This window comes from Mangifera indica, chromosome 17 (genome assembly GCF_011075055.1).
Source record: "Mangifera indica cultivar Alphonso chromosome 17, CATAS_Mindica_2.1, whole genome shotgun sequence".
NCBI classification, from domain to species: Eukaryota; Viridiplantae; Streptophyta; class Magnoliopsida; order Sapindales; family Anacardiaceae; genus Mangifera; species Mangifera indica.
Genome location: NC_058153.1, coordinates 11,323,268 through 11,345,819, shown reverse-complemented (window position 1 = coordinate 11,345,819; position 22,552 = coordinate 11,323,268). Strand labels below are relative to the sequence as shown.

The 22,552-nt window shown below is 33.5% G+C and overlaps 1 long non-coding RNA gene across 1 annotated transcript; it reads right to left on the bottom strand.

Annotated features, from left to right (window-relative positions):
- Positions 1 to 6,384: 6,384 nt before the first annotated feature.
- Positions 6,385 to 10,246, bottom strand: LOC123200395. Its single transcript, XR_006498543.1, has 2 exons — positions 7,943 to 10,246; positions 6,385 to 7,339 (listed from the first exon to the last, which is right to left on the bottom strand). It is a non-coding gene; the product is annotated as an uncharacterized LOC123200395 (long non-coding RNA).
- Positions 10,247 to 22,552: the final 12,306 nt, after the last annotated feature.

The window sequence follows — 22,552 nt, the reverse complement described above, 5'->3', positions numbered from 1 at the left end:
AGCCTTTCACGTGGGTCATTTCTAACTAATTTGTGCATTTTCAGAGCTAAAATTGTTTTTTGTATTTATTTTTGAGTATAAATAATTATATATATATATATATATATATATATATATATATATATGATGTATTATAATTTATTAAAATTTTATATTTGATTTAAAAATATTTAATTATTTAATAACACACTAGCATTGAATGAAAAAAATGGTAATATCATTTTTCGAAAGAAAAAATGGTAATATTTTCTTTCGTAAGATTTCATTTTTAACTCATCTTCTCATACGACCAAAATCTAGTTGGGATTTCTTTTTCTTTGTCACTGATGGTCTCCTTCCCAACACAATCTCATCTAGTTAGTTTTGTTTTAGCCAAACATCATTTTCATTTTTAATGGAGATGAATCGTCTTTACTAGTGTCTTCATCGACTACGACAATGGATGTTAAACTTGACAAAAGATGATTGGATGAGATTGCATTGAGAGGGAAACCATTAGCGATAGAGAAAGAGAAGTCATAGTTAAATTTTGGTTGTTGGAAAACATGGCTTGAAAATGAAACATTAAGGGGGAAAATGTAATTTGTCAAAGTTTAATCTAAAGGGAAAATTATTAATTTTTTAAATCAAAGGGAAAAATGAGATAAAATTTTAGTATTTTTAATATATTATAGTTAAATTACTATTTTATTTCAGGAACTAACTGATTCTCTTAATTTTAATAGTTCATGAGTACGGGTTTGAAATTTTAATACTTAGCAAATGCCACTTGGAATTTCAACAAACCTTGGATGGGAATAAGTCTTTTGGTCTTGTTGTAAATATTGTTGCACAGATTAAATGTGAGAGAAAATCTCACATGTTGCACTAGCTTTGGGGATGATAGTGTCCCAATTACTTTTTTCAAGACCCTAACATAATGTTATTACAGAATCTTGGAAATCGGCAAGTGGCTGCTAAGTTTATAGCTTTAAAAGGTTAAGGAAGAGAGAGGTTATCCTAGAGAAAATTAAAAAGCTTTACGTAATAGTAATGGTAATTTGTTAAAGTATTTCATAACAACTATTCTCAAAACAAAATCCTATGAGTTTTGTGATATGGAGTAAGACATCGAACCTTGCGTGGTTTCAACAATGTGAGAGCCCTCTTGAGACATCTAATACAACTATTCCAAAAAAAAAAAGGAATAGAAAATTATTTTTATTAAAAGCAGAATGCAAAATTTGGAGAAATTTCATCAAACTTTCGTTTTACTATAGATTCAATGTATCTCTATCACTGAAAATTGTATCAATGTCTCTAAGAGTCTTTGCTTTAAAAGACAAACTATCTCTTAAGACATTTATGTCATATTATAATCTTATCATGAATGAAATGTCTCTTTTCGTTCTCTTTATTACGGACTATGAATTTTGATTATCGCTATAAAATTATGTCTTCCCGCATATATATCTTACATATGCATTGATTTTAAAGTTAGCAAATTGATTTATAATCTGAATCATATCGAATTAGAATTAGATTAGATTAAAATTGTGTCAAATCATAATCATATCAAATAGGAATCGTATAAAATCATAATCAAATTAAATCGGATTAAAACATACTTTATTGACAACAAGAACATAAATATTGATACGTAATAAAAGAACAATACTATATGTACACACTTATATGTGTCGTCACATAATTAGATGTTACTTTATCTTTAATTAAAAAATATTTAATCATGTAATGACACATATAAATATGTAAATATTTATGCACTTAAAATGAGTACATATAATTTTATTTATAATAAAAGGTTACTAAGGCCAACAACAATTACTTACATATATTTACCAGTTTGACAATAAGTAATACAAAGCTAATGGGAAAGCCATCAACCATAGACAAGAAAATATATATAATTTTTCAAGAGAAGTGAGATTCTGCTTGTTGTGGGGCAGGACCCCTATTTTCTCACACTAGCTTATGGAGATTTAGAAATTATAAACCGAGCTTTCAGGCTACATTAAAAATAATAATAATAAATTGGCATCAGGGCTGGAAGGAGGGCCTCAAACGCTATTTGGGAGACAATTTACATGTGATTCCAGGGGCCCATATAAAAGAAGCTTTTTCTCTTAACTCATTGATTGGCGAGGCTAAAAGACTTATTCCCCGGCAAGGTTTGTCAAATTAAATCGTACCGCATACACACCTACTCTTTACCAACAATTGGTTCTGAAAGAAAATGCACTCAAAAGAATCAAATTTCTCCTTCACCTAACAAAGTATTATTATGTCGAGGACGCCAATATGTGGTTCAAGAGCTTCAAGTTTTTCTTTTATTGACTTCATTTTTTGTCAGAATAACACAATACCCAAATTGCCCTCAATACAACAGCCAAAAATATGCATCTATACACTAGAGATTAACAATAATAATATAATAAAATTATGTATATATATTTTTAAATATATAAATAAATATTTAAATAATATATAATTAAATAATTTTAAATTAAAAATAAAATAATATTTAATTATATAATAATATATTACCTAAAATAAATCACTGCTGAAAATATTAAATGCCAGCCATTCAAGACTAAAAGTCCAACAATAACAATTGCCGTGAAACCAGGCTAAGCTGAAAAATTTACAATCCTGTTAGAAATTTTTCCACTGTAAGCTGTCAGAATGAAGTGACAGGGCGGAAAGTTTAGCGAAATTATCGGTTTTGAATTATGAAAGTTGAATTATTGAGTCTCTATTATTATTCTGTAATATTGTCCGGCCTCTGATCAAACCAATATTTTGACGCCACGTTGACAATATTTCTCGTCATTTCATGGTGTGGGTACACACTGCACATGCATCACAGCTGTGCATATGCTTAATCAACAAAGAAGGCAGTCCGTACCTGGCCTCCACTATCCATTTATGTGAATCAATCAACTTATCCAAATCTAATTTACCCATAAGCCCGTTTGGTTTTATGGGTTAGCCAAGCCTGTTTGATACGTAATCAATATATTTACTGTTACGCAGCCCCAATACTACTGTTATCGTCTTTTAATCATATTATTAAGCTATTCAAAATTTTTATAAATTCATAATTCAGTACATTCAAACAGCCTTCATATTTCTTAATCATGGGCTAATAATCATATACAGATGGGTCATTCCAGTCTAATCTAATTTGTGCATTTTCAGAGCTACAATTGTTGTTCGTATTTCCTTTTAAGTATAAGTAATTATATTAGGAGAGGGTGAATAACAATACATATAGTTATAAACATCAATAACATATATGATAAAATAAAAATTATTGGTATTCTGTGTTAAATAATACGTATTGTATATGATAATATGACATAAATAAAAAATAACATTGTATGATATGTATTACACAATATAATTATATTACTAATAAGGATCGATATATCTTTTTTTAAAATTAATTGGTGTGGTAATAGTATATTTAAGAAATTTTATAATTTTATGCTCTGTTTTATATATTATCTAAAAATTAAAAATTTAAACTCTCACCTATTGATTATTAAAATTAATAAAATTTGTTAATTTTAAAAATAAAATTGTCATTTAACTGTAATATATTAAGAATAATAAAATTTTATTTTATTTTTTCTTTATTTTAGAAAATTAACAATTTCCCTCTAGCATTCAACTTTAAAAAGTTATATTTTTTTTTAATAGGATTTCATTTTCAAGCCATCTTCTCATGCGGTCGAAACCTAGCCGTGACTTCTCTTTTTTTGTCACCAATGGTCTCCCTCTCAGCGTAGTCTCATCTGGTTAGCTTCGCTCCGATCCAATATTCATTTTCATTTCTAATGGAGATGAATTATCTTCGTTAACGTCTTTATCGACAATGACAATAGACGTCGAACTTGACAAAAGCAAATTAAATGAGATTGCATTGAAAGGGAGATCATTGGCGATAGAGAAAGAGAAGTCATAATCAAATTCTGGCCGTTGGAAAACACGACTTGAAAATGAAACTCTAGAAGGAAAAATGTAGCTTATCAAAATTTAATTTTAAAGAAAAACCAAGGGAGAACTGTCACTTACTAAGTATGTGCACTTACAAGGTGCCTAATAACCAAAAGGATTGATGTATCGAACAATCCTCTTGCTAAGATTAAGAAAAAAGTACACTATAAGGTAAGTAGGGTCTACTTACTAACCCAATAACTTATGGTAAGAAACCATTAAACTTGAATCCACCGTTCAAATGAATCAAACTTAAGGTGAAGTTTTGGCACGAAAAGTTAATTTGAGTTTGATTCGTTTATTTTTTTAGTGATATTGTTTATCCTTTTAATAACAATGTTCACACACCGATAATACCGTTCATCTCATTGATGCCCTTCTAATAATATTATATACCAATTTAAATAAATTCGAGTTCAATTTAAACCTTAACCAAGGAGGTAAAATTATTATTTTATTATAAATCCTAAAATTTTAAAATTTATAACATTTTCTCTTATAGTTTGAAAAACTAACAATTTTTTGTACCCAAAAGTTTAAAAAATTTACTTTTTTTCTTCATTCTCCAATGACTAGAATTCACTGTCACTATTAGCCAACCACCCCATCATCTTCTTCTCTAGCCATCGGTCTTCCCACTACAGTAGGTTTGTCGAACAAAGATGAACTGTCTTTGTTCGATGAAGAGATGAAAAGACTCTTCATCTCTTTGTCGAACGAGAACCTACTCCGGTGGGAAGGCGACAGTTGGAGAAGATACCGGGGTGGTCGGCCAATGGCAATAGCGGATTTCGGTGGTCGGAGAATGGAGAAAAAAACTTTAGGGAAAAAAGTGAATTTTTCAAACTTTTGGGTGAGAGAAAATTGTTAGTTTTTCAAACTATGTGATAAAAATGATGTAAATTCTTACAGTTTTAGAGTTTAGTAGTAAAATAACAATTTTACCTCTATAACTAATGATTTTAATTAAGGTTAACAACCTATGGATAAGTATTTGAATTTTTAAAACCCCAAGAGAATTCATCAAAACTTGGGTGGGAAAAAGTCTTTTGGCCTTTAAAAAATCATTTACACTACTTTTTAAAAGTAGATTTGTGGTGCGTTTAACTTTTAACATAATCTTCAAATATATAGAATTTTTATAAAATTATGGATATTTAAACTCTATATTTATCTAAAACTTAATTCATACTACTTTCTGAAATAAACTTTCAGCAAATCACATCCTACTACTTTCTGATACGAGAGCCACACTTACTAAGCTAAATGAAGATGAGATCTTGGTACAGGCGTGTTTGTACATGGTGGGGGAAGGAAGAGCCGAAGAAAGGGGGAATTATCTGGTCTGGGTGTTGTATTTCGCATTTAGAAAAAGAAAATGTTAAGACCTTTTTCTTAAACATGAACTTTTATGTTTATAAATTTTTCTTTTTTAAATATTTTTCATATGGATTTGAGTTGGAAAGTTGGAGAAAATCTGTTTTTATACAAATAGATGTTTAGGTGATGGATTGACTTAATTCTGTATCAGGTTAGAATTTTATTTTACACTAAAATTATTATACATCTTAATTTTTTTATCTCTGCTCCATTTGAGGATGGGTCTATATGTACAAATTCTCAACATTTATGTAATGACTTAAACATAGAGTTTCAATCTTTTATAATTTGAGAATGGGTCTGGACCTACCCTGATAGAGGCCCAAGTCCGCCCTTGGTTCGCATTGTCTTAGATAGGAGAGTTATTTAAACATGACTAAGGGTGGCTGAGAGCGTTTATATAAGAAAACTACCTGCTTGAATTCATGTCTTGGGTGGCTGTAACTGCTGCGTTTTTGCAAACTATTAAAGGGCTGGAAATTTACATGAAATGATGATGCACAAGGAAAGGCATAAAGCCACAACTGGGGGAACACGTTTCGTAAGGGTTCATCAAGGTGCATGTGATAAGGACATGCATTTGAGTGAGCTGCATGAGGGAAGTGCAGACGTGTAAGGGACAGCATATACAAATGGGAAATGTGTGTGCTTGAGTGTGTAACGTGAGATGTACGCAAGAACATTGGGTGTGTGCATGAGTGACGGGAAATGCATGCATGAGTGGGAAATGTGTGCATGAGTGATTAATGTAAGTGCAAGGGTTTGTGCATGTGAGTCGGTGAGTGAGAGACATGGGCTGAATGTATGTAAATTATATTCATCAATGTGAATTCATGAATATGTTGAGTGTATAGAAGAGTGATACAAGTGACTGTGTCATGTTGAGCGTGACTGAATGTGTGGGAGATAATTTATACAGTGTGCAAGTGGGCATGCGCAAGAGTGTGTATTGTCATTTGTAATTTCCAACAAAAGGTTGGGAGTATTTTCCTGTAACCCATGTGTACGAAATGTATATTTGTATTGCTTTAAATTGGGCTTGCCGAATTAAACAAAGTATGGGAATGTTGCGATAATTGTGCGTGGCAATAGCGCATAGCAGTGTGCGGGTATTGCTGAGTCGTAAGACATTTGGTTGCATCATGGGTACTTCTGCCGGGGAACAAGTTACCCCTATGACACCTACCATGATAGAGTTCAAGTGGAGATACAAACCACACCTATATATCCCTAAATTTACTTGGAAGAGAAAGTGCAGACCTGACCACCATGTATAAGCTAAACAAAAGTGACTAGCAAAACAGATTTGAGCACAAGCTACAAAAACTGAATATCCTTTAATCACAGTATGGAGGACTTCATTTTTTCAAGCAACAACAGCGACTATGGTTGAGGCTGAACTTCCCGAAAGATTCATCCCAAGTTTGCAGCAAACTGTATCTGAAAGGGCAGAGCCAATCAGGTCTTCACTTGCAGATTGCATGTTGCAGCCAAACCAATGAAGAGTGGCAGCAACCAAGAACAGATTTGCAGCTTCACAGAATTCCCAGGCAGCAGCAAAATCAGGAGAAAAGGAGCTGGAGTGACAGCTGCAGGAGTCGACATGGCCTTGCCTGGAGACAGCACTCGGAAATAACCTGGACAGGGCTGGATTGGACCTTCTGCTAACAGGGGAACTGCATAACAAGCTCTGCAACCGTCTGATTTTCCTAGATGGAGAGCAATCTGGGTTGGCCTGGAGACAGAGACCACTGCACCAACTCCTGGGAATTCTGGGTAAAGGCAGAAAATTACCTAAGAGGAAGCAGGTTCGGCAGCAAAGACTGGGCAGTTTGGACAATTTCAGCTGCTTCTCAACAAAGCTATATTGGGGAGGGTCCTGGACAAAATAATCTGCTGCATCACTGGCATTCCTGGAAATGTCACCGACCTGCGCAAGGCTGAGGTTGCCTGCACCCTTTGACATATTGCACCAAACAACAAGATGGTTAAATTAAGTTTGTTTCTCTTTACTAAGCTGGTTATTTATAATTTTACTGACAGTAGATAGCTCGACTCTCTTTAAAGAGAGTCATATATCTGCACCTCAACCTTTAGTTTTTGTGTAATTTTAATTATTTCTCACTGTAATAAAATTATTTTATTTATCACATTTTTCCACAAACTGTTCCGGATTGAAAGTTGCTCAATCTTAAGCCAAAATCAATCTTAGAGAGTTTTCTCTGCACTAGTTATCTCACTGCTCTGTATGCGTCTACTTTGCAACCCTTACATGTCTATATCATGCCTTCAAGATGAAGTGATTGTCAATTACAACAACCACAAAACAAGTATATTAACCAGGCAATGAGAAACATCAAACAGATGCAAACTTGTGCATCAATAGGAACAGCAACAGGGAGGAGGCTGTTCTTGTTCCTCCAAAATATGATTATGTGCAAGGGCCTCTTAAATAACAATAAAAACACACATTAGAGACTCAAGTTAACCATTATTCTGGTGTTCAATTTTTTACTTTAAATCAATCAACAATGAAAGTACTTTAGAAAATTAAACATACTTTTCTAAGGACAGATTTGAAAAGGGCCTTGATGTTGTCTTCTCAGGAACAGATTGTGGGAGATCAATAACGATCATGGGGGTCCATACGCTGGTATGAAATTCAGATCAATGCAGACGTAAAGTATGCGAGCGATCATTGGCCAGTAGTTCTGTCCTCTATACTTTTTGCACATTTGTTTGAGCAACGGACATTTATGGATGTTCAGTCTTAGAAGAGACGAAGGCGGGCCATCCTCCGGAAGAAATGTGAGCTTAGGACAGGCAGAAAGGGAGAGTTCTTCCAGGCCAGTCAGATTTTGAATACCAGATGACAGGCGTTCCAGATTCAGAAAATTTTCAATTTTCAAATGGGTTAAAGATGTAGGAAGCATCATTACAATCTCTTCTTGCGGAAATGACACCACTTCTGGGCATCCCTTGCCAATCCTGAGGTCTCTAAGAGAAGTGAGTCTATCCTAAAGATGTTCAAATCTTCCATTTCAAGTTATGCAAGGCTGATAGGAAAGAAATGGACAGTGAACAAGGCCCTGCTCAGACAATCTGTAATTGATAAATGCTGAAGTGCAGCGAGATTGTGTATGCGGTTGGGTAGGGCCTTCAGTTTCTGACAGTTGTATATGCAGAGCAATGTCAGGTTCCCAGAAGGCAAGCCTCCTTCCGAAAAGGAAACAAGATTTGGACAACGAGATGTAGTCATCTCTTGAAGATGGAGGAGCTTGTGAAGATCCCAAGGTAAACATTTAAGATTATCACAACAAGAAATCTCGATACGTTCAAGGGATGTGAGATTCTGCAATCGACTCTAGCTTGGAGCAGTCATAAACGATTAGGTATTTCAGTGCCATGGGTAGATTGCCCCTTGATGACAAGGAAGCAAGATTTGAGCAACTGGAAACCTCAATGTGTTCAAGTGTATCAGGTAACTCACTTCTTGACCACAAGGATGTGAGAGATGGACAATATTCGATTGTCAAGTACTCGAGAAGAGAGGTGTTGCTAAGGGTTCCACTGTCAGTAGTCTCCTCCTCATCGATCAAAGTCCATAAATTATTGCAACAGCTGATAGATAGCCACTTCAGATTCAACGGAAGCCTAAATTTAGCAATATGTCTTAAAGATTCACACTCCTTACTGGATAAGCTTTCAAGATATGTATTGTTGCTGTTCATCTAAGCCTCAGGTAGCGATTTCAGTGCACTGCATTTTGCAATTCCGATGATTCTTAGCTGGGAGGCATGCTAGTCTCTGGAAAAGAAACAAGTTTTGGGCAGTCCTGGATGTGTATTTCTTTAAGAAAAGTAAGGCTGCACAATGCTTTTGGTAGCTTTTCAAAGCGTGTACATATATTCAATTCCAGATACTCAAGTCTGCAAGGCATCCCAGGCTGTTCTTTTTCTTCTTCTTCTTCTTATTCCTCTGCCACCATGCACAGAAGTTGGGGACATTGCTGAATTACCAATCGACAAAGGGAGCTATTATCTTGAAGCAATTCAGTTGTACTTCTCCACAAAAATTTCAGCTCTTCAGAACTATCAATCTTTATTTCTCCTACTTTTGATAACCTGTGGGTAAATAGCTCTGTTGGACAGATGTGAGTCGAGATATCAGAAAGAACCACTGATTTCAGTAAGCTGAGATCAATTGTACTTCCCCGCACCATCTGTTCACATTCATCAATTTCTAATCTGCAGAGTCTTGGAAGACTTTCAACCATAAGACCAACTGTTCACAGCTTCTAATGACAAGCTTTTCCAAAGAAGGAAGATGTTTTGGCAATAATCCTAGCAGCTTAGAGCATCTTCTAATAGAAAGTTCACTGAGATGAGGAAAAGCTTTAGCTTCTTCATATTCATGAGGGATCCACACTTCCCATCTTTCCATATTTCTGAAAACAAAGAGTTTCCAGTAATGGGAATGGCACCCCTGAGGATTATCATGGAATTGAACTTGACAGTCTGAGGATTAAAGCAAGAAGGAATTAGCTTCCGTAACTTACTTGTGCTGACCCAGATCTTTACCGCTCTTCTGCATCGTCAAGCACCGCCTTCATCTTCATCAATTTCATCTCCCACTTCTTGAGATCTTCCTGGATTTGCTCCTGCTGTGCAAAGTGTAACAGTTCAGTAGAGGTAAACTTTTGGAACAGCATCTCCATGGACACGGTTGGAATCGCCTCTCCAACAATAGACATGGTTGCTTCCGTAAAGAAAAATTCAAGTTTAGTTTGAGAATGTGCAAGGCTTCTAGTGAATTTTTTCTAAATCACTGAGTCTTTTTGAACGTTGTATGCTTTCATTCGATCTTCTAAGCAAATTCAATTAATTTTCTCATATTATATTATATTTTAAATCAATATTATATACACTTATTTTAAATACACAAATATAATATTTATATATATTATAATATAATTAAATATTTTTTATTTTTAATTTAAAATTATTTAATTATATAATAAAACACATAAAATATGTATTTAATTAAATATAGTTTTATTTGTAATATTTTGCAATCATGAAACAGTCACCCAGAATATCTAGAAATTATAAATCGAGCTCTCAGGCTAGATTCAAAAAAATGATAATTTGACATCAGAGCCGGGAGGAGGGCCTTAAAAGCTATTTGAGAGACACCATCCATATGATTCCAGAGGCCCATATGAAAGGAGATTTTTCGTCCCGTTTACACTTGGATTGGCCCTGTTGAGAGAATGTTATTGGTTCATTGTATGGTCAAAAGATTATTTTTCATCCAAATTTTAATACAAAGATAAATATATATTTATTAAGTTAAAAAACCTAAATATCTACTTATAAACTAATTTTTGTTAAAAACAAGAATAAAATCGTTATTTAATAATATTAAAAAAATACAAATTTCATTATATTTTTTCCTTAAGTTTTAAAAACTAACAACTTTATTATTGTTTAAAGTTTTTTAACTTTTAAAAGTAAATTTCACAACTCCCCCTCCTAAACCTAAGGTTTATTTTCTTTCCCTCTCTAGGCATCATTTTTGCCCACCGGCAACAACGCTTTCAATCCACAAAATATCGGCCACCAAATCTTCATCTTTCCTATAAGAAGAATAATCAACGAAGGCTTATCTTCATCGATTTCAAACAAATCGATGAAGATGTGTCCATTTGTTTGAATTGATGAAGACTCGTTCATTCTTCTGGATCGACAAAGGTGAGCTTCTTCGTTGACTCTTCTTCATGTCGGAGAGATGAAAATCTGGAGGTTGACATTTTGAAGGTTGAAAGCATTGTTATTGGTGGTTGGAGAAGAGAAGAAAATAAACCCTAGGTTTTTTTTTTAGGGCAGGAGCATGTTACTTTTAAAAATTAGAAAACTTTAAGTTAAAGTAAAATTTTAGTTTTTCAAACTTAAGGGGGGATATAATGAATTTGATATTTTCTTTAATATTTTGGTCAAATAATATTTTTACCGTTATCTTTAACAAAAAATTTTAACATATGTTAGTCGATAAATTAGTATTTAGGTTTTTCAAATCTCATAAGTGTATATTTGTTTTTGTAGTAAAAACTTGGGTAAGAAATAGTCCTTTGGCCTTGTTGTAAATAGTATTGCACCATGCAATGTGAGAGACAATCTCACCTGTTGTGCTAGCTTTTGGGGTGATAGTGTCCCAATTACTTTTTTCAAACCCTGCTGATTTTGGTAGTCTATGATGCATATTTCTTTCAGAAAATTGACGCTGCACAATTATTTTGGTAGATTTTCAAACCGTGTACAATTATTCAATTCCAGATACTCAAGTCTACGAGCCATCTCGAGCTGGTCTTGTCTCTGTCTTTTTCTTCCTCTGACACTTGTGTGTAAATATGCATCATAGACTGCTCAAATTCAATACATCTCTATCACTAAAAAATGTATCAATGTCTCTAGGAGTCTTTGCTCGGAAAGACAAACTATCTCCTAAGCCATTTATGTCACATTACAATCTTATCATGAATAAAATATCTCTCTTTGTTGCCTTTATTGCAGACTATGAATTTTGACTATCACTATGAAATTATGTCTTCCCACGTATATATCTCACACATGCATTGATTTTAAAGTTAGTAAATTGATTTATAATACGAATCATTTCGAATCAAAATTAAATAAAATTAAAAATGTATCAAACCATAATCATATCAAATAGGAATCATAATCAAATTAAATCGGATCAAAATATATTTTATTGACAAAGAGAACAAAATAATTATATGTAATAAAAAAACAATACTATTTGTATCCACTTTGTGTACATACTTATATCTGTCATCACATAATTAGATGTTTGATCTTTAATTCAAAATTACCCAATTATATAATAACACATATAAGTATATATATATTTAAGTGATACAAAGCTAGTGGAAAAGCCATCACATATAAGTATATCCCAGAGATCAACCTTTAAGAAAAACAACATCAATGCAAATAATAGAGCGAAGATATTGTTTAAATGTCCCAGACTTAAGCACTTTGTACTAAAATCCTTTCTCCAGGATAAATTAGTCTACAACATCTTTCAAGTGTTTTTTATTATTAAAAATATCACCAAATTTTATAGCATTTTTCTCTTAGATCAATCCTACACCACTTGATGATGATGAAGGCTATAGAGGAAAATCGGGAAATCACTTAAATGAAACAGTGAGGACATTACCAAAAAATGGTTCTAAATAATTCTTGCCACATATAATAGAATCTTCAATATGAAGACTATCTATATCACAGTTAACAAGTGATATATCCTCAAAGTTTGCCTCATCAAAAAGCACATCAATCATCTTGATCTCCTTAAAGTCACCTTCGATCTGGAACTCTCTCTTTGTATTCACGAACCCATTCAACAACGATATAGAATGCATTATGATGGAAATCAATCAAATCTTCCCCAACGGATTCCTTTTTGACTTCACTATCATTGTTGCCATTAATTTTTTTTTTTTCTTTTTCTTCTTGTCCTTCGATTGTGGAACGTGCAACAAAAATATGAATATATTCCTTGAAGTATTGAGACATGTTATTAAGGTCTTACACATTTTCATCATTTTTTATCTTTATAAGAAAGTCGAGCCAAATTCTTTTTTTTTTTTTAAAGCATAGTTGATGTAGTTTCGGATTATATCAATACTACACTTTCACTTAAAAGTTGGATAAATCTCTTAACTATTATTCCAAAGAGAATTTTAACCAATTTGTTAAACCCTTCAAGATACTTCATTGTATTCTCATCATATTTGATCTATTCTCCTTGGAAACGAACAACAACATAATTAGTCATTTTAATTATCAATCATACAATGATAAATTTAGGTACAAATTTTAGTATTTATCATAAAAAATCCACAATAAATATTTATTGACATCAATATGTCACCTCTAATTTTTAAACATTTCATTAAACACCCCCATATATTATCTGAAACCAAAATGTTAATTTCATATATTGGTTAATATCTTATATTTTTCTAATATTTTTTTACTCCTTAATATATTATATAATGTCAAAATATACCATATTTTTATAATATATACGAATTTGATATTCTTATAATATCGAAATGTCGTATCTTTGTTTATATATATTTTTAGCACCCTCAAATTTTATCTAATTTCAAAATACGATTTATATTTAACTAACATTTTATTTGATACTCTCAAATAATGTATTATATCGAAATGCCCTTATATTTTATCAAAATGTCTCTATATATTTCTAATATTTTATTTAAAACTTTATACATTGTTTAGTATTAAAATAGCTCTCCTATTTTTCTAACATTGTTTTAACCTATATATTTATCTAACATTTCTTTTAACTCATATGTTATCTTGCATCGATAATATCAAAATATCTTTCATATTTTTTTAAAATTTTATTTAGCACTCTATATTTATCTAATATTTCATTTAACACCCTCATATGTTGTCTTGTATCGAAATGATCATATATTTTTCTAATATTTAATTTAAAACCTTTATGCATTGTTTACTATCAAAATATCTCCCATATATTTTTAATATTTTTTAACCCCTATATTTATTTAACATTTCATTTAATACCCTCATATGTAGGGCTGGATTTGAAGCGAGTTTGTTTGGGCTAGAAGCGAGCTTTGCTCGAACAATTCTGAATGCAAGCCTAAATTTTAAGCAAAAAACGAATACGAGCCCGAATTCGAACACCGGTTAAGCGAGCTGAGCTCGGCTCACGAGCCACTCACTCAAATAAAAAAAAAACATAATTTTAAGCAAAAAATGACACTATTTTGTTCCTTGAAATACGAGCTCAAAACGAACTCGAGCCCGAACACTAAAATTATAAAACGAGTCGAACACGACATGTGTTTAGCAAGCTCAGCGAGCCCGAACTTGAGCCCGAGCTTGGGCTCACTGAAAGCGAGCCGAAAACGAGTTGGGCCCTGTTCAGGCTCTGTTCGGCTCGTATCTAGCCCTACTCATATGTTATATTATATCAAAATATCCATGTATTTTCTCAATATTTCATTTAAATCTTTCGTACATTGTTTAATATCAAAATATCCTCTATATTTTTTTAACATTTTATTTAACCCTCTATATTTATTTAACACCCTCATATGTTATATTGTATCTAAATGCCCTAATATTTTTCTAAGATTTCATTTAAAACTTTAATACATTGTTTAATATCAATATATCCCCATATTTTTTTACTATTTCTTTAACCTCTTAATGTATTATTAAATATCCAAATGCCCCCTTTATATATCAATAAAAAAATACGAATTTTTACCTTCTAAAAGAACCCACGATATTAAATATTGAATTAAAATGAAAGTGAGAGTAAGAGTTTGAAAGATATGAGAAATGTATGAGAGTGAACGCTTCTATAGAAGTGATGAAAGTTTTATCTTTTTAAAAAGTTTTTGGGATATTTTTGATTGAGCCTTTGAAAATAGGATATTTTTGCTTAAAAATAAAAAATGAGACAATTTTACTTAAATATGGGTAAAATGGGATATTTACTTTAATTTCCCTTATTTATGTAAGATATCCTAAACATATTATAACTGATTATTTAACCAACAATAATATGGATTACATTAATTGTACTAAATAATTATATAAATTATATAAGTTGTTATGCTACTAATTATTTAATATTTTAGAAAATTAATGATATTCTTCCTTTGCATTTTTGATCAAAGATTTAAAAAAAAAAACATTTACTCTGTATACTAAGAAGTCTATATATTACATGATATGAATGATTACTGCTTTTAAAAAATACTAATCAAGGGACTCTTAATGAAATAAACAGTATATAAATACTAAGAAATCTCTTCTTCATGTCACTAAAATCAATCTAAAATCAATAAATGAAATGAAATAAATATTAAGAAGTTTCGAATTGAAAGTAGCTTTGGGACACAATCTTAGAGAGTTTTCTCTGCATAATTATATGTGTCTACATTGTGATCCAAAAACGTATCAAAAACAAAGTAGTAGTCAATTCCAACAGTGACAAAACAAAACAAAAAAAACACATGAAAAAAACCTCCTCTCTGCCAATCATTACACAATAGAGAAACATCAAACAACAGAAAATGATTCCGTGCAAGGATCTCTGAGATAAAAACAGAAACACACAACAGAGAATCAAGTTAACCATTATTCTGGTGTTCATGTTTTACTTTAAATCAATCAACAATGAAAGTACTAGGAAAATGAACATACTTTTCTACAGACGGATTTGAAAAGGGCCAAGATGTTGTCTTCTCGGGAACAAATTGTGGGAGATCAATCTTGACCCTGGGGTCTTTACTCCATGAACTCATCCTCAATCTTGACATAAGGTATGCGTGCAATCATTGGCCAATAATTTTGCCGTCTATGCTCTTCATACATTTGTTTGAGCAATGGACATCGATGGATATACAGTTCCAGAAGCGAGGAAGGCAGGCAATCCTCAGGAAGAAATTTGAGCTTAGGACATGCAGAAAGGGAGAGTGTTTCCAGGCAAGTCAGATTCCGAATATCAGAAGACAGGCATTCCAGGTTCAGAAAATTTCGAATTTTCAAACAGGTTAGGGAGGTAGGAAGCATCATTCCAGTCTCTTCTTGTGGAAATGACACCCCTTCTGGGCATCCCTTGCCAATACTGAGATTTCTAAGAGAAGTGAGTCTGTAGAGCCCCCAATCAAACAGTGGTTTAAAGATGTTCAAATCTGCAATTTCAAGTGATGCAAGGCTGATAGGAAAGCCATGGACAGGGAACATGGCCATGCTCCGACAATTTTTTATTCATAAATGTTTAAGTGCAGTGAGATTGTGTATCCGGTTGGGTAGGGCCTTCAGTTTCTCACAGCTGTCTATGTGGAGCGACGTCAGGTTCCCGAGAGGCAAGCATCCTTCCGAAAGGCAAACAAGATTTGGACAATGAGATATAGTCATCTCTTGAAGATGGCGTAGCTTGTGAAGATCCTGCGGAAAACATTTAAGATTACCACAAAAAGAAATTTCGATATGTACAAGAGATGTGAGATTCTGCAATCTTTCTGCAATCGACTCTAGCTTGGAACACTGGAAAACAATTAGGGATTTCAGAGCCATAGGTAGATTGCCTCCTGATGACAAGGAAGCAAGACTTGAGCAACCCCAAAGCTCAATGTGTTCAAGTGTATCAGGTAACTCACTTCTTGACCACAAGGATGTGAGAGATCGACAAAAGTTGACTACCAAGGACTCTAGAACAGAGGTGTTGCCATGGGTTCCACTGTCCTCATCAATCAACGTCCATAAATTATTGCAATATCTGATATTTAGCCACTTCAGATTCAACGGAAGCCTAAATTTGGTGATATATGTCAAAGATTCACACTTTTCAATGGACAAGCTTTCAAGATATGTATTGCTGTTGTTCATCCAAGCCTCAGGTAACGATTTCAGTGCATTGCATTCTTCAATTTCGATGATTCTTAGCTGGGGGGGGACGCTTGTCTCTGGAAAAGAAACAAGTTTTGGGCAGCAACTGGTGCGTATTTCTTTAAGAAAACTAAGGCTGCACAATGATTTTGGTAGCTTTTCAAAGCGCCTGCATTCATTCAATTCCAGATACTCAAGTCTGCATTGCATCCCAAGCTGTTCTTGTCCTTCTTCTTCTTCTTCCCCTGCCACCACGCACAGAAGTTGGGGACATCGCCAAATTTTCAATTGACAAAGGGAGCGATTATCTTGAAGCCATTCAGCTGTACTTTGCCACAAAGATGTCAGCTCTTCAGAACCAACAATCTTCATTTCTTCTACTTTTGATAACCCGTGTGTAAATATATCTGTTGGACAGATATGAGTCGAGATACGAGAAAGAACCACTGATTTCAGTGAGCTGAGATCGATTGTACTTCCCCACACCATCTGTTCACATTCATCAATTTCTAATTTGCAGAGTCTTGGAAGACTTTCAACTGACACGACCAATTTCTTATAGCTTGTAATGACAAGCTTTTCCAAAGAAGGAAGATATTTAGGCAATAATCCTTCCAGCTTAGAGCACCTTTTAATAGAAAGTTCTCTGAGGCGAGGAAAGGCTTTAGCTTCTTCCTCTTCATGAGAGATCCAAACTTCCCATCCTCCCATATTGTCAAAACAAAGAGTTTCCAGTAATGGAAATGGCACCTCTAAGTAGCCATAAAACTCCTTCCCCACACTTTGTATACCAATGCAATTTTCAATCAAGTAAGAAAAAATACTCATCATGCATCTTTGGAATGTTCCTGGGGCATTACATAATCCAAAAGGCATATGACAATAAGCAAAGGTTCCAAATGGACAAGTAAAAGTTGTCTTTTCTTGGTCTTCTGGAGCTACAACTATTTGATAATAACCAGAAAATCCATCTAAGAAACAGAAAAAAAACTTACCTGCCAATCTTTCAAGCATTTGGTCGATGAATGGAAGTGGGAAATGATCCTTCCTCGTGGTTGCATTCAATTTTCTGAAGTTGATGCACATTCTCCACCCATTTTGAACTCTTATGGGGATGAGTTCATTTTTTTCATTAGGAACAAGTGTGAGACCAGTCTTTTTAGGAACTACATGAACTGGACTTACCCACTGACTGTCGGATATGGGATAGATGATTCCTTGCTCTAATAACTTCAAAAGCTCCTTCACAACAACCTCTTTCATGGCTGGATTCAATTTGCGTTGAGGCTCCTTTATTGGCTTGGCATCATTTTCAAGTAAGATTCGATGCATACAAATTGAAGGGTTGATCCCCTTTATGTCTACCAATGTCCACCCAATTGCTGTCTTATGCTCCTTCAAATCCTGTAATAGCTTTTCCTCCTGGTTTCCAGTTAAATCATTTGCAATGATCACCGGTAAGGTTTCATTCTCTCCCAAATACACATACTTCAAATGCTTGGGTAAAGACTTCAATTCCAGTTTTAGGGTCTGCTCAATAGAAAATAAAACTCTTTCGTGAGAACTCGGTAATTGCAAAGGTGAGTTAACTAACCTGCTGGGCATTTCAGGTAGCGAATGCAAAGACATAATTGCTTCTTTTATGTCATCATTATTTTCCAGCCTTAAATCTTTATCTGTCTTGTTATGCTTCAACACAAAGTCCAACTCATCTTTCACAAAGTTCTACTCAAAATCATCTTGCACAATTGGGTCAATCACATCAACACAAAAAACAGATTCAGAATTTTCTGGATATTTCATAGCATCAAAGATGTTAAATGTTACTACTTCTCTATCAAATTCTAAAGATAAAGTACCTTTATGCACATCAATCTTAGTTCTTACTGTTTTCATAAATGGTCAACCTAATAATATACTAGTTGAATTTGAAGCAAAATCATCATCCATGTCAATGATATAAAAATCCACAGGAAAAATAAGCTTATTTACTCTAACTAAAACATCCTCTACAATGCCTTCAGGATATGAATTAGACCTATCCGCTAATTAAATTACTACCCTTGTTTCTTTCAAAGGTCCTAAATTCAAAGCCTTATAAATTGAAAGTGGCATAACATTAATCGATGCTCCCAAATCAAGTATAGCTTTTTCTACCTTATTTTTGCCAATTACATATGGTATAGTGAACATACCTGGATCCTTGCATTTTTTAGGCAATTTCCTTTGAATTATCGCAGACACATTCTCACCAACACTTATTTTCTCATTAGTTTTCAGCTTCTTTTTGTTGGTGCACAGTTCCTTGAGAAATTTGGCATATCGCGACACCTGCTTGATTGCATCCAACAATGGAATATTGATTTCAACTTTCCAAAAGGTCTCTAAAATTTCTTGCTCTGTCTCTTCTTTTTTTGTTTTCGCTAATCTGCTAGGGAAAGAAGGTGTAATCAGTATTTTTGACTGGGGAACAATGGGTTTACTACTTACCTCTTCAGTTTGTGCATCTACGGTTGCAGGTTTTGTTTCCTTTTTGTTTCCCTTAGGTTCTACCAAATTAGGCATGGTAATCTGCACTTCTTTGCCACTTCGAAGAATCATGGCGCTAGCATTCTCTCTTGGGTTAATCTCCGCTTGAGATGATAGCTTCCTTTTGTTCGCTTCAATTTTACTCACGGAAGATGCAAGTTGTGAAATTTGGGTTTCTAAATTTTGGAGGCTAGCTCTCGTTTCCTGTTGAAACATTTGTGTATTAGTGGTTAAAGCTTTCACAATTTTCTCTAAAGACATACCTTGGCTACTGTGGTTCTGTAAGTGTGTGGGTTTATTGTAATCAACAAACTGATGTTGTGGCCGGTTATTAGGTTGTCCATATCTTAAGTTCGGGTGGTTTCTCCAACCAGGATTGTATTGATTTGCATAAGGATTGTACTTCCTTGGTTGATTAACAAACCCGTTTACTGCATTTACTTGAGAAATCACGTCTTCTTGTAGTTGTGGGCACATATTAGTGAAATGTTCTTGAATTGAGCAAATACCACATACTCTGGAATTCTGAACCTGTCCTAAAGCAAATTGTCTAACAAGAAAGGTTAGTTCTGAAAGTTGAGTCTTAATATTAGAAGTTCTTACCTCATTTACCTTTTTAAGCGTATGGTCTGTCCTTACTCCAAATTACTGCGAGTTGGCTGCCATTTTCTCAATTAAATCTCTTGCTACCTTAGGTGTCTTTTCCACAAGTGCTCCTTCATTTGCAGCGTCTATCATGTTTCAATCCATAGGCAATAATCCTTCATAAAAATACTGTAACAATAACTGATCAAGAATTTGGTGGTGTGGGCAACTCGCGCATAGCTGATTAAATCGCTCCCAATACTTGTACAAAGTCTCTCCATTGTATTGACGAATCCCGCTAATTTCCTTTCGAATTGTTCCAGCTCTTGAAGCTGGAAAGAACTTTTCCAGGAACTTCCTCTTCAAATCATTCCATATTCTTATTGATCCCAAAGGAAGGTAGTAAAGCCAGTCCTTCGCTTTGTCCGCCAATGAGAATGGGAAAGCTCTCAATTTTATTTGTTCCTCCGTCACTCCTTGTGGCTTCATGGTTAAACAAACTACATGGAATTCCTTCAGGTGTTTGTGGGGGTCCTCACCTACAAGGCTATGAAAGGTAGGCAACAAATGAATCAGTCTCGATTTTAATTCAAAAGCTACATTAATATTAGGAAATTCAATGCATAAAGGTTGTTGGTTCATGTCAGGAGTTGCTAACTCCCTTAGTGTCCTTTGTTCCTCCATTTCCTCCTCTTCAAAAACTACTTCTTCGTCACTTTCAAAGCCACTACTGCAAAGCGTTGAGGTTTGAAGGTTGTCCTCTTGTCTTTTTGCTTTCCTATTTGCCTTTGCTGTTTTCTCAATCTCTGGATCAAAGATTAGCTCACCTAAACGAGAAGATCTTGGCATAAATCAGTTCACTGTTAAAGGAAATTTAAATAAAAACTTCCCCTACAACGACGCCAAATTTTTGGTGGTCTGTCGAAACCTCCAAAAATAATACTAATTTTTACTATCAACAAAATTTTTATTTGTAGTGTGACAGTGAAAACCAGGTCGAATCCCAAGGGAAAGTTTATTATAAACTTCCTACAAAAGAAAACCAATATTGAGAGTGAGGTTTTTATACGTATATATTTTTTTAATTAAGAGTTTTAAAAATAAAAAAATAAATAAATAAGAAAACCAATCCAATTAAAGAAATCCAATTCAAGGGTTAAACATCCATTCCATAAATTTGATTGATTATAGAAGTGAAATAATGTTAGTGTGTGAAATTTCATATTTTTCGGCATTTAATTTTCTTGATTTGTGATATTTAATTCGTTAATTATTTGATTAATTGCTTGTTTTAGGAAATTGGGCATTAATTGCATTATTCTGAGAAAAGATACAAAATAAAAGGAATTTAGAGTTGTTACGTATCAAGACAGAATGACGACAAAATACATAGGAGATGACTGATTGTGGAAAGGAGAAAATCGCGCTATTTACTGAAAAATTCACAGTTGAAGACTTAATTAACAATTGGAGGAAGTTCAGGTCCTTTGGATGATATTTGGCACAAAAATATCTCTTAATGACTAAAGCAGACTTGGCACTATAAAAAGGACAATTGCTTTCTGTTTTGGGGTTTTTTAGTTTTTTAGCATCATTTTCTTTCAGAAAGAAACAGAGCCGCAACCCTTCGCTGGTTCTTCTTCAATTAGTATAGGATTTTTATTTTAATTTTCTGTGAAGCCATGAACATAAACATGAGTGGCTAACTCTTTTCTTTAGTCGAGTAATCAGGATCATGGTTCTACGACGATTGTGAGATCTTCTTTACCCGTTCTTTTCTTTTAAATATTTAATTTGTTCCTGATTTTATTTATTATTGTCTTGTTCAATTAAATAGGAGACGTCTTATTTATTTTGGATTAAAAACAACTTTGCTAGATTAAATTATTGAATCCGTAATTGTTTGATGATTTAATCATAAGTGGCTGGCTAGCATGCTTGGTGAAGTAGAATGATTATTGTATGTTAGTGGAATAGGTTAATCTAATTTAAACAAAAACAGCGTCTGTGTTTTGTTGATTAGAATCGGTGGCTTTTCTAATTCTTAATTCTGTTTTCAATTTAATTTCTAAGATCGTATCTAGAACTGATTGAAAAACAAGAGAAGTAATTAAAGAACGTTTCTTAATTACCAACACCTAAGGAAAAGCAGAACAACGAGCGTCTCGATGTTTCATATCCGGTTTATTTAAAAGGAAAAATTAATCTTTTTATCGATGATCAATTGAATTGAACCATACCTGAATTACTTGGCTAGAACTCATCTTATTATTGTTTCAATCTAGTTTTCTGATTACTTTGACTATTTAATTCTGAATTAATTTATTTTTGATTATCCGTACGATTCGAAACAACAAAATCCCTCTTGCTTTATTTTGTTATATTTCAGATAAATAACCCAATCTCTGTGGATACGACTCTACTTGCCCTATCTACAAGTTTTCATTGAGAGAGTAGAAAATTTTATTTTTGGTGGATTCGACACCCACCAAATTTTGGTGCCGTTGCCGGGGATTGGTGTTGATAATTTGTCTGAAATTTTTTTTAATTTTTATTTAATTTTTTTT